The sequence below is a fragment of the Drosophila mauritiana genome, chromosome 2R (assembly GCF_004382145.1).
Source record: "Drosophila mauritiana strain mau12 chromosome 2R, ASM438214v1, whole genome shotgun sequence".
Classification (NCBI taxonomy): domain Eukaryota; kingdom Metazoa; phylum Arthropoda; class Insecta; order Diptera; family Drosophilidae; genus Drosophila; species Drosophila mauritiana.
In genome coordinates, this window is record NC_046668.1 from 15,295,516 (window position 1) to 15,306,040 (window position 10,525).

A 10,525-nucleotide genomic window follows, 5' to 3' on the forward strand; every position below is an offset into this window, starting at 1 on the left:
GCACCACATGTGGCATCATCTTCCTCGGACAGGCCAGAATCGTGCCCTCCAGTGGCTCTGCTTTCTGGCGGAAAGAATCAGACCAATCAATGCCCAAAGGCGTTGTGACAATGAATGGTCCCCTTGATTTTCGGCCCGTGGCGAGGAGGAGGAGCCATCAGGACACATTAGGATCCCGAGGAGCACGTGGTTAGCATGGTGACGTGGAGCGTGTTGCTCGACGGAAGCACCGCAGGATTGTAAGTGCTTCCGCTCTCAGCAGGCAACATATGAAATCAATAACCGAAATAATAAGCTGGAAGGAGGGAGCGACTTGGTCATGCCACAAGGTGTGCGAGTGTGTGTGGCAGGTCAAGGAAGAGGAGGAAACCGAGCGAGCGAAGATTGTTGGCAGGCTGTCAATATCCAGATCCTTATCCCGAGTTGGCCCCGTTTCCACCGGATGTTCTCGCAAATTTTACACATAATTTCAGCAGGAAAACAGAAAGCGAAAATATTTTTTGGCAAGAAAATCAATAAATTCATATGATCCACTTGAGTGGCAGCACAATGGATTAACCGAAACTGCTTTCATGTTGCTGATAAGCGGAGCTAGAATGAAAATGCAACGTTTTTGACTGAGCTTAAGTTTCACGTTTTTTAAGCCGCATAATCTTCAACACAAACGAAAATGCATTAAAAAATTAATTTTTTCTTAGAGAAGATCTGTATAAAAATGTATTTTTATCTAAGCTCAGTTTTCATAAAGCCTAGATAAAAGCAATGTACTTAACAAAATTTTAAAGAAATAGTTTTAGGTACGTACTGTTTATATAATACTATACAATTTATAAATGTCTTCATATTAAATTTATTAAATTTTTTATCTTTGCAAATTCCAGAGTATTTCTATCTGTGGTAAAAAGATAAACATTTCTCTTAGTGTTGAACTAAATGAATTCTGGCTGTTGCCAGCGGAGTCGCCTTGGCCTGCCACATTTGTTAATTACTTTTTGGCCATAGACAGTTTCGTGCTGACCTCAGCGCAAACTTGCTGAGTGAGGCAGGAGAGCTCCGGGGCTCAGGCAACCCCCACCCGCCCCAGCTTATCTTATAAATGAACAATTAAATAACGCCTTTGCCGAGGGAAAAGTGGTGGGTATGTAATCAGATATGCGGCAACCTGTACGTGGAGCGAGATGAATGTGGATGCGAGTGTGAATGTGAGTGCGGAGTGGAGTGGAATGCGCCGTGAATCAGCTCCGTCACAGGCAATAAGTTAACCGATGTGGCGCAGGACATTGCTCAGCGACTCCACGCTCAGCATGCGTAATTATGGGCTCGTAATCAATCCCAGACTGCCGAGTAGGAATGGAGGAGGACAAGGCCATCCCAGCAGGCAGCTGTTGAGCCTAGGGGTCGAGCCACGAAAAGAAGGCAATAAGCGGCAATCGTAAATTCAAATCAAGTGCCTGAAATTGCTAGATAAAAGCAAAGTCTGGCCCAGCCAGCCAGCACACACATATGCCAGCTGGAAAGACAGGGTATCAAGGGGAATGCCAATTTTGTAAGTTGCTAAAGTTATTATTTTAATATGAGTAAGTCTTACTGCGTGGTACTATTTAAAATCAGTTGGTAAATATAAGTAGTAACCTTGTAAGTGATGATTAAAGTAGAAACACTTCGTAAACATAGAAGAACAGGAGGTCGACTCTTTGGTTCCTTTCAAGCTTATCCCTATCTATGCAGAGCTGGCAGTTGAGTTGCCAGCACATCGCACAATTTATAATGTTAATGCGGCTGCTCTGTAGTGTTCTTTGTTGCTGGCCAGAGACTCCTCCAGCGCCTCGTCCTCCTGCTCCTGTTCCAGCCCACAGACCGTTCCCCGCCATAACACTTTTAGCACATAATAATAGTCCGGGCCATGCAATTACTGAGGGTCAGGAGCGAGCGACCGAGAGGACAGGATAACGAGCAGGACAACGACGGTCCTTAAGCAGCGGAATGGGCGGACACTTAAAGTCGGCAATGTGTAAAAAGGATCCGATCGATAGATGTTTGACCCCAAAGCAAAGTTTGCTTTAACTCGGACATCGGAGCGCAATCTGTTGCTGATGGGTTGGTTCAATGGGCGTGGTTGTGGAAATAGTTTCATCTGGCGCATCAATGAATAGCATCCTCCTCGAGGAGCCGTTCAGATGAGGATTCGGATACGGACTCAGATTCAGATTCAGATGGATTCACATTCATTAGCCGCTGCTTCTCGCTACAGCGGCGGGCAATTTGATTACGAAGCGAATGCAATCAGGCGCCTAAGCAAATCCCCAATGCTCATCGCACTGCCGATGACAGCGGTTCGATATCGAGTAAGGAACTTGAAATGAAATACTCGCCTAATGGTTGGCAAATTCAATTTCGTTTCCAATTCCGCCATAATGAGCCTCGCAGGGAAATGAGATGTCGCTGCGATCCGCTTGTCGGCATCACTCATACGCCAGGATGGCCCGCGATTGAGTCCTTTCGGGCCAATTACATGGTCATTTGGTAATTTATGCTTAATCTCACAAAGTTTTCTAAATGGCTGTTTGGCAAACACTTGAAATGATTTGCCCGACTCTTGTTGACTGCATCTGGCCTTGGGCCAATTGTAAATGGCCATCTGCCGGAGGGTTCAAGTGATGGACAGACCAAAGTAATGTCGGCAGTGCAAAAACAGGGCAGATGGACAGGTGACAGGCTGGCTGGCAGGAGGTAACCGCCACCTGCTCATCTTTTACATCGTGCCCAGCAGGGCACAAACTCATTTGTCTTATTGAGCGCACTCACAACTACATAAGCACTTACTTGGGCCTCGAGGATTCTTCACCGACACTTGAGATACACTTATGTTCCAGTGCGTAATTAAGCAATTATGAATGGGTCTATATTTGATATTTGACAAAAGCACGGAATACTTCGTTTTTAGCAAAATGAGAAAATCACTTAAACGGGGCTCAACATTCTGATTTCTAATTAGCAAATGGCTACGACTGAGAAGAATCCGCACAAAAGCATCCTTAACAGATTTGAATAAATCAAAATGGGAAAAGCAGGTAACTGAAATCTCGGGAAGCGTTTACAATTCAATTCAATATGTTTGAGCATGATTTGCTTGGCCCATCCTTGACAGGAAAAAGTTTTCCTCGGTTTTCCTTCAATATTTATTTAGCTCGGAACTTTCTCACTTCTGCAAATGGGTAAAGCTCAAGTTTCTGTTTTCCTTTGTATGAATCTGAGAAAAAATAAATTTGATTTATGCCAACAGCTAGGGCAAACCAACCCATTGTCGCCCCATCAGATTGCATTGACTTTTGTGTGCCTCTATTGAGTTGCATATGCAACTGCTGTTACTTCTGTTTTTTTTTTTTGTATTTATGATTAAAAATGAAAAATCCGAGGTATAGCGATTTGAAAATTTGTTATGCGAAAGCATTCTTTGTTCCTTTCATCGCTTTTGTATTCTCTTTTTTGGTTTTTCGGGTTTTATCGGCAAACATTTGATTTCCAATATGTGTGTTTCGGTGGCTGCTGGCAGGCATCTTTCAGTCCTGTTTGTGTTATTAATTTTTTTTTTTTTGGTACTTCCTGTTTTTCGCTGAGCTTTAAATTGGCCCACACACAGGCGCAACATCATTTCCGAATTTTCCACCAGATCAAATTTGGATACAAACAGTTTGCTGTTGGTTTCCCAGGGTTTTCCCCGGCTGGCTCTGCTTGTTGCGTCCCAGCCAAATTGGCATAATAAACAATGACAATGGAGCCGCAACCGAGTGACTGATTTTCCCATCTGGTTTTCATTTATCCGTACTTGTTTTATATGTTTGTATCTGCCTTTGTGTTGCACGGAAAGTGAGTTAGCGACACGAGTGGATGCACGAGTCCGGGGATTTGGATATGTTTAGGAAGTGGCTGCCACACATGGCACAACAATGCTTTTTTGGTGTGGCATATTATGGAGGCAGCTCGTTATACTTTCCATGCCGCCAGGAGACTGAAAATTCTGTAGAATATGTTATTAAATAATTGTTTTTTTTTTCAACAGAAGAAATAATTCTGCAAATTAAGAATAAAATCTAAAGCCAATTATCGAAAAATGAACTGATTTTTTGCAAGCACACAAAAGGCAGCTAAACGCCTGAAGAGGCAAGATAATAATTCCTGCCCCTGCTTTTCCCATTTCCCCACCACTCCAAAGTATTTTTCAAGGAACAAGAGGTTCGCATCTTTTATGAGGCTCTTGCTCAGGGCCATTCGTCCTTGTAGGGCTTGCATCTGCTACATCTTCAAACATATTAAACATCAGCCATTACAACATCAACAGGTTCCCCGTTGATGATGGCTGACCTAATGATGTTCCAGCGGGGCTCACAGTGGGCGCCATAAGTTAGGGTTCCATTCCATGATTGATGGGAGGACACAAATTAATAGCTTTAATTAAGCGAATATTGGAGAGACGTGCATGTCTGCGCCATTCATCATCAGAAGTCGCAAAGAAGGATTACAGGGCTTTCCCCTGGACAGCCTCAATGGAAATGTCCTTGCAGCGAGCTGAAGAATAATAAATTGCTTAACACACTCGCTTATACAAATACTCATGGAGTTTCCCAGCATTTTGATGTATTTTTAATGCTGTCTTTGTTGGGAATATATGATTAATGGTTTATGCTTTTAAATACGTTTGTGTGCCTCTGTCGCCAAGTGTTGGACTGTATTGGTATTTATAAGTCATTGGGTTCGTAATATGTCCTTTAACGATTCAATGAGCTCTAAAACGGTTTTATTGATTTTGTGTTAATACTGCAGGGCAATCCATCGAATTAGCGGAGTGAGTGGAAAATGGGCGCGATTGGTGGGCCGTCGTCTATAAATATTGATATGCACAATTTAGACCGCGACGGAAATGCGATATGTGCCATTTACCCATCTGTTTTGCAGTTTAATGAACTGTCCCAGTTTGCAAGGAGGAATTCCAATCCACGAACTGCAGATTTGCCTATCAATCACTTAGGCATAGAACAAATAAATTTTATTTTCAAAAATATTTGATTTTATTCATCACCGTAACGTATTTAATTGTATAAATACTCTTTAAATCCTCAACTCTATAGTACAAAATGTTTTCAAGTCAATACTCAGATCTTGTTGTGCAACTAAATTTACATGAGAAAACCGCAACGCAACATGCATTCTCGTTGACCACATAACCGTCAGGCCAACGAGTTTGAGAACCATTTTCGGCCTGTTGATATTGATTTGTTAGGCAGCACCACCCAGCCGCCGAATCACAGGGCCACTGTGGCCAACCAAACACCCACCCACCCACTTACGCACAGGTAACGACGTGATAAACGTGCCGTGCAACAAATATGCCGCAGCCACGCACAACTCGCCACCCAAGCAGCACGAACCTAGCAAACCACCCAGCCAGCATACACATCCTGTCGCAAGGACCCACCGAAATTCCATGTCAGTCAGCTGCTAAACGAAATCGAGCACAGAGGTCACGGTGGGTGGTGGGTGGTGGGTGGTGCTCTGTGCGGTGTGGTTGGTGAACGGATGAGTGGGCATCATCATAATCATAATTAGTCTGCTGAGAATGGCAGCCACAGTGATGTTGGTCTCGGTCTGTTAAGTGCAAAATATTGTAAAAAAGAAGAAAGATTTTCCGTTTCACGGCCTGGGAGCATACTTAATTACTTTGCCATTTTCTTGTTGTAGTCCTGTCTTTTGCTTGATTTGAGCTGGATTTTTATTTATCTTAAATGTTACCGCTTTGGGCCATTTTCGCCCTACTCATTTAAGCTTAAATTACGGTGCTCAGACGTTGGCGGTAAGGAAAATACGGAACTGCTGCTGGAAAAAGAAGCTAACAAGAGTGATTACACTGAGCATTTTTTTAAAATTTTTTACTTTAATTTTATAATTGAATTTCATAAAAATGTAGATTTGTCATAGCACTTTTTTTTCACATCGAAAACGTATTTCTTGATTTATTCTTGATTTCTTAAACATTTTTTAAACATTTTTTTTTAGTGTACAAACAAACTGATGAACAGACAAAGAGGCATGCAAACAAGGATAAGCACACAGAGTAGCACAAACACACACACAGCTGTGTGCTGGCTGCTTTTGGGGCATTAGGCATTTGTTTCAGCCTCCATTGGAGCGCCGATACCCCCCTCGTTTCCTCGTTTTTCACCCCGGAAAAGCGTCGAATGCCGCTTAACTGCCGCTTGACACAGGCCGAAAAGGAAAAGTGAAAACAACAAAGGCGAGAGGCGAAAAACAACAGCGAGAAGAAAGCGAACCCGAAACCGAAGAAGCAAAATGCCAGCGACAGACAGAGCGTCGTTGTCGAAGGTGAAATTTGCCATGAAAACAATTCAAGAAAGCGCGGTTGTTACGCCTCCGCTTAGCCATCTTTTCGGCGCTTTTGACTTTTGTTTTTTTTTTGGTCAGAACCGCGCCAGCTGTGTAAGCAGAGGCAAGCATTTAATTATTCATTGGAAACACAACCAAATGAGTGAAGAAAACACTTGAACTAAAGAAATTTTGATTTTAGCTATGTAATGTAATTTTAAATGTTACTATTAAGTTTAGTTAAGCAGTAGCCATTAAAAGTAACTTAATAACTGAATAGTTGAATGCCTAACTGATCACTTGACATTTGCACACGTATGCAATTAACGCACCTGACTGATTCAAGGCAAATAATATTTTGGGCAGCGCGTTCAGCTGGAATTCATTACAAACAGTGCCCACGACATGGATACAATTACCAATCCATTGGCCAGGAATCGACCACAATTAGGACGTTAATTAATTACCATTTGGCTTTAAGGTAAACCAGTGCTCAAATGTTGACTTTGTACGAAGACCTAGTGAAACAAAAGCGCAAATACCTTATGAAATTCAAATTGGTATTTCACAGATAGTCTTCAATTCTTTCAAGAAATGTAGGCTAGGTAAAAATGACCTTAGAGAGCTTATTACATATGCTTATGCTTAACATCAAAACAATAGAGAAAATAAATAAATAAGGAATTCAATAGTTCCAACTTTTCAACTCGCTTAATTCCCATCCGATTCGTTTGGTAGTTGAAGGATTCAATTATTTCACTGGCATTTCCGTTGCAAACCTTCGTTTGGTGTATTTATTTCCGAAGCTTTGGCTTCTGTATTTACTCTATCAAAAGTAATTAAAAACCATTAAAACTTTTAAACACTGCTGGGAAATGGCAATGGGATTAGTGCACCATTTTTCCTGACCAGAGGGCAAAGCACTTTCAATCGAAGCAACTTAGCTGAATTTAATGGAACACTGCAGATGTCATTGGGTTTCTTTCGAAATTTATGCGTGTTTACGCGGCGTATACGTGATGGACCCCGGCATTTTGACATTACGTATTCGCCCGGTGGCCCAGTAAGGACCCGGAATTTCTCATTTGTCTCGTTTCGTCTCCATTTAGTGCGCCTTGGCACGCATTACAATTCCATTTTAATTACACGACCGCAGTCGCCTACTGCTCTGCCCATTTCGAGTGCTTTGAGTGTAAATTAGTAGCTGGCAAACGATAAATGAGGACTTTGCTCCTTCGACACACCACCCCCAACTTTGGGCCATTTGGCAACTCAGGTCCCGACGAGCTGCCACGTGTTGAATCCTTTACGACTGCCGGGAGACAGAGATGGTCATAAACATGCCTAGGGATCCTTTCACAGCGGATATGGGAAGTCGTAGTCCGGGGCACTTTAACATTCCTTGCCACTTTCTACAAGCCCAAATGTAAATTATTTTACGTTAATTTGTTGAGTAAATCTCCGGCTTTTAGCCAAAAAAAAAAACTTTGCATACAAATTGCTATTTAAAAGGAACATCCAAATCCTTGCAAACTGTCCAAAAACCAATCTGTCAGAGTAAATATGCATTAAACATTCGGTTTTCGGGCACGAATAATTAATGAGGGGGCGTAGCCCGGCCAAATTGGCAAATTGTGGCTACTTTGCATCATTTAATTGACCATGGAATGCAATAAGAATGTTAATGGCCGATTGTGCAGTCAGCCAACCAATTTTCCAATGTATTGATTGTGTGTTTATTGTGTGTTTATTGTAATCCGCTTGTTGATTGTGTTCGAGCATATGTGGGCGCACTTATTGCAGTCACTGTCCTGTCCTTACAGTAGTAACGGTAAGGATATTATCCTTTAGGCTACTTAATGTTGACTCATTGAGACGTAATCGGGCAAAAGTACAATTGACGAGGAATTAAGATTGATGGCACTCAATTAACGGACGACAGGTAAACCTGCGATAAATCTCCGATTCATTTTTTCAGGCACAGTATGTGAAGTATTTTGCCAGCTTATAGTAATTATGATTGAAAAAGTTGTTGCTCTTAGTCGGAATCGATCATTGGGGGACATTCCTTTATGAAGCCGATACCATTAGGCCAATTTGTGAGCCTGACTGCACCAATTACGGCATCATCGAATTAACTCAAATTAATGCTTACTTAAACCTTTTACCATGATGATTGATGCCACTTAATTAGTCCACCAACTGATGATGAACCTGAGTTTTCCAGTCATGTTTTCCTAGAATGGCCTAATTGAAGCACTCCTCTTAATTCCAATTATGTTTCGCAGTCATTGTTTCTGGCTCAAAGTTGACCCACATCCAGTTGATTATGCTTCATTCCAGGAACACTCAGCTGTCCTTTTGAACCATTCCACATTCCTCATTATCAGCGGCAGCAGCATCTTCTTGGGCATTTGCAGCTGGAAAAAGCGCCAGGAGCTGCCACATACAGGAGTCCAAAGTGTCATCCGCATGGCAACAATAGCGGCGGCGGCCTTTGGTTGCCCGCAGTTCGATTGTTGCTGCTCCATCTCTGTTCCACAGAACCCAGGCCCACTTTAACCATTCATGCCAATGAGGGAGCCAAAGTCCATTGTTCTAGCCAGTTTCTGGCCGGGGCAAGTGGCTTCAACGCTTGCTCTTTGTGCCCCTGCCCCTGCCACTGCCACTGCGGATTGTGCGAACTGGATGTGGGGGTGGTGCCAAGTGGGTGGAGGACACGCGCGTTGATGGCGGGGACACATGCCAAACTTAACCAGGAAATCATGAATGGATCCATGCTGAACTTTGTCCAGCAGGACACTTCAGAAATAGCTGTGCTTCTGGGAAATGCCATCCGTAAGATAAAATGTATTTATAATTTATTTATAAATAAGATATAGTTATTAGGTACATTTTACATGTTTTAGTAAATTAGGCAAATAAAATATATTTAAAATATGTATTTAAAATGGCGCCAGGATACTTAAAAATGTCCAACCATATTTACACCCTTAGATGCCATTTAATTAAAAAAGAGACTAAAAGTCGTGCCTGCCAGCGATGCAAAAGTTCAGAAAACTTTCTGGAAACTGACAAGTTTAGACATACAAAAAAAAAACATTGTAAGGCGTCAGCATTTTTCATTAAATTGCTTCATCTTTAAGTTTTGACTTCAGACAAGGCGGGAAAACTTTAAAATTAACCATTTAATTAATGACATCAATATGCTACCCCAAAAGCGTATGTTTACTAACTTTTTGAGTTTGTTCAGTTTGTTGTTGAGCAATTTCTATGTAAATATTTGCCACCACCATTTGTAAAATGTCCACTTGCTGCCAAAGCATTTTTCGTCCAGCCCCAAAAGTATGTCCCACAAAAAAGCACACACAAAATTTACGTGCAAAATCAAAGAACTCATTGAAACCAATTTTCCGGATTCCCAATTCGAAACACACCAATCCATCGAATATGTACGAAAATGTCCCAAGGCGAATTGGGAACGCTGAATGAATTCCGTTGAATTATTTATAGCCAATACATTTTATTTACATGAAGCTGCTTTTTTAGCTGATAACTCTGCACGCGAACTCGACAATCTGTACTCCATAAAAAAAAGGCGAGCTATCAAACGGCAGCAACACTTTGCCCCCAACCAATGGCATTAATGTGCGCAGGGAGATAAAAATACAGTGAGTAAAGAGATTTCATTTGCATGTATGTATTCCGCATGGAGCTCCCCCCTTTTTTTTATTTAGGCACAAGACCTTGACAATCACCATATGATGACGCGCCAGTGTCGTCGAATTGGGATAGGTTGTTATTTTTTGCACCCCCCAAAACCACTTCATGGATTTTGGCGCTTCGCCAGCGGCAAAAAAAAAGGTGAATGGGAACACATGCAGATGCTGAGATACATTTGCATTTGCACATCTGTGCGAGGCCGAAAACCGAAAGGAAAACAGCGAAGCCAACGCACCAAAAAAAAAAGAAAAACATGCATTTAAAAGTCGCTTTATTGTTATCCAGGTGGGGAGCGGGCCAAGTTGCAATTAGCCGCGCATCCGAGGGATCGGCGTACAAGTTCCCAGAACCAGAACCGAAATACTGAACCACTGTGGCGGCAGCAGTCCAAATTGAACGTAATAAGAAAATGCAATAAATTCTC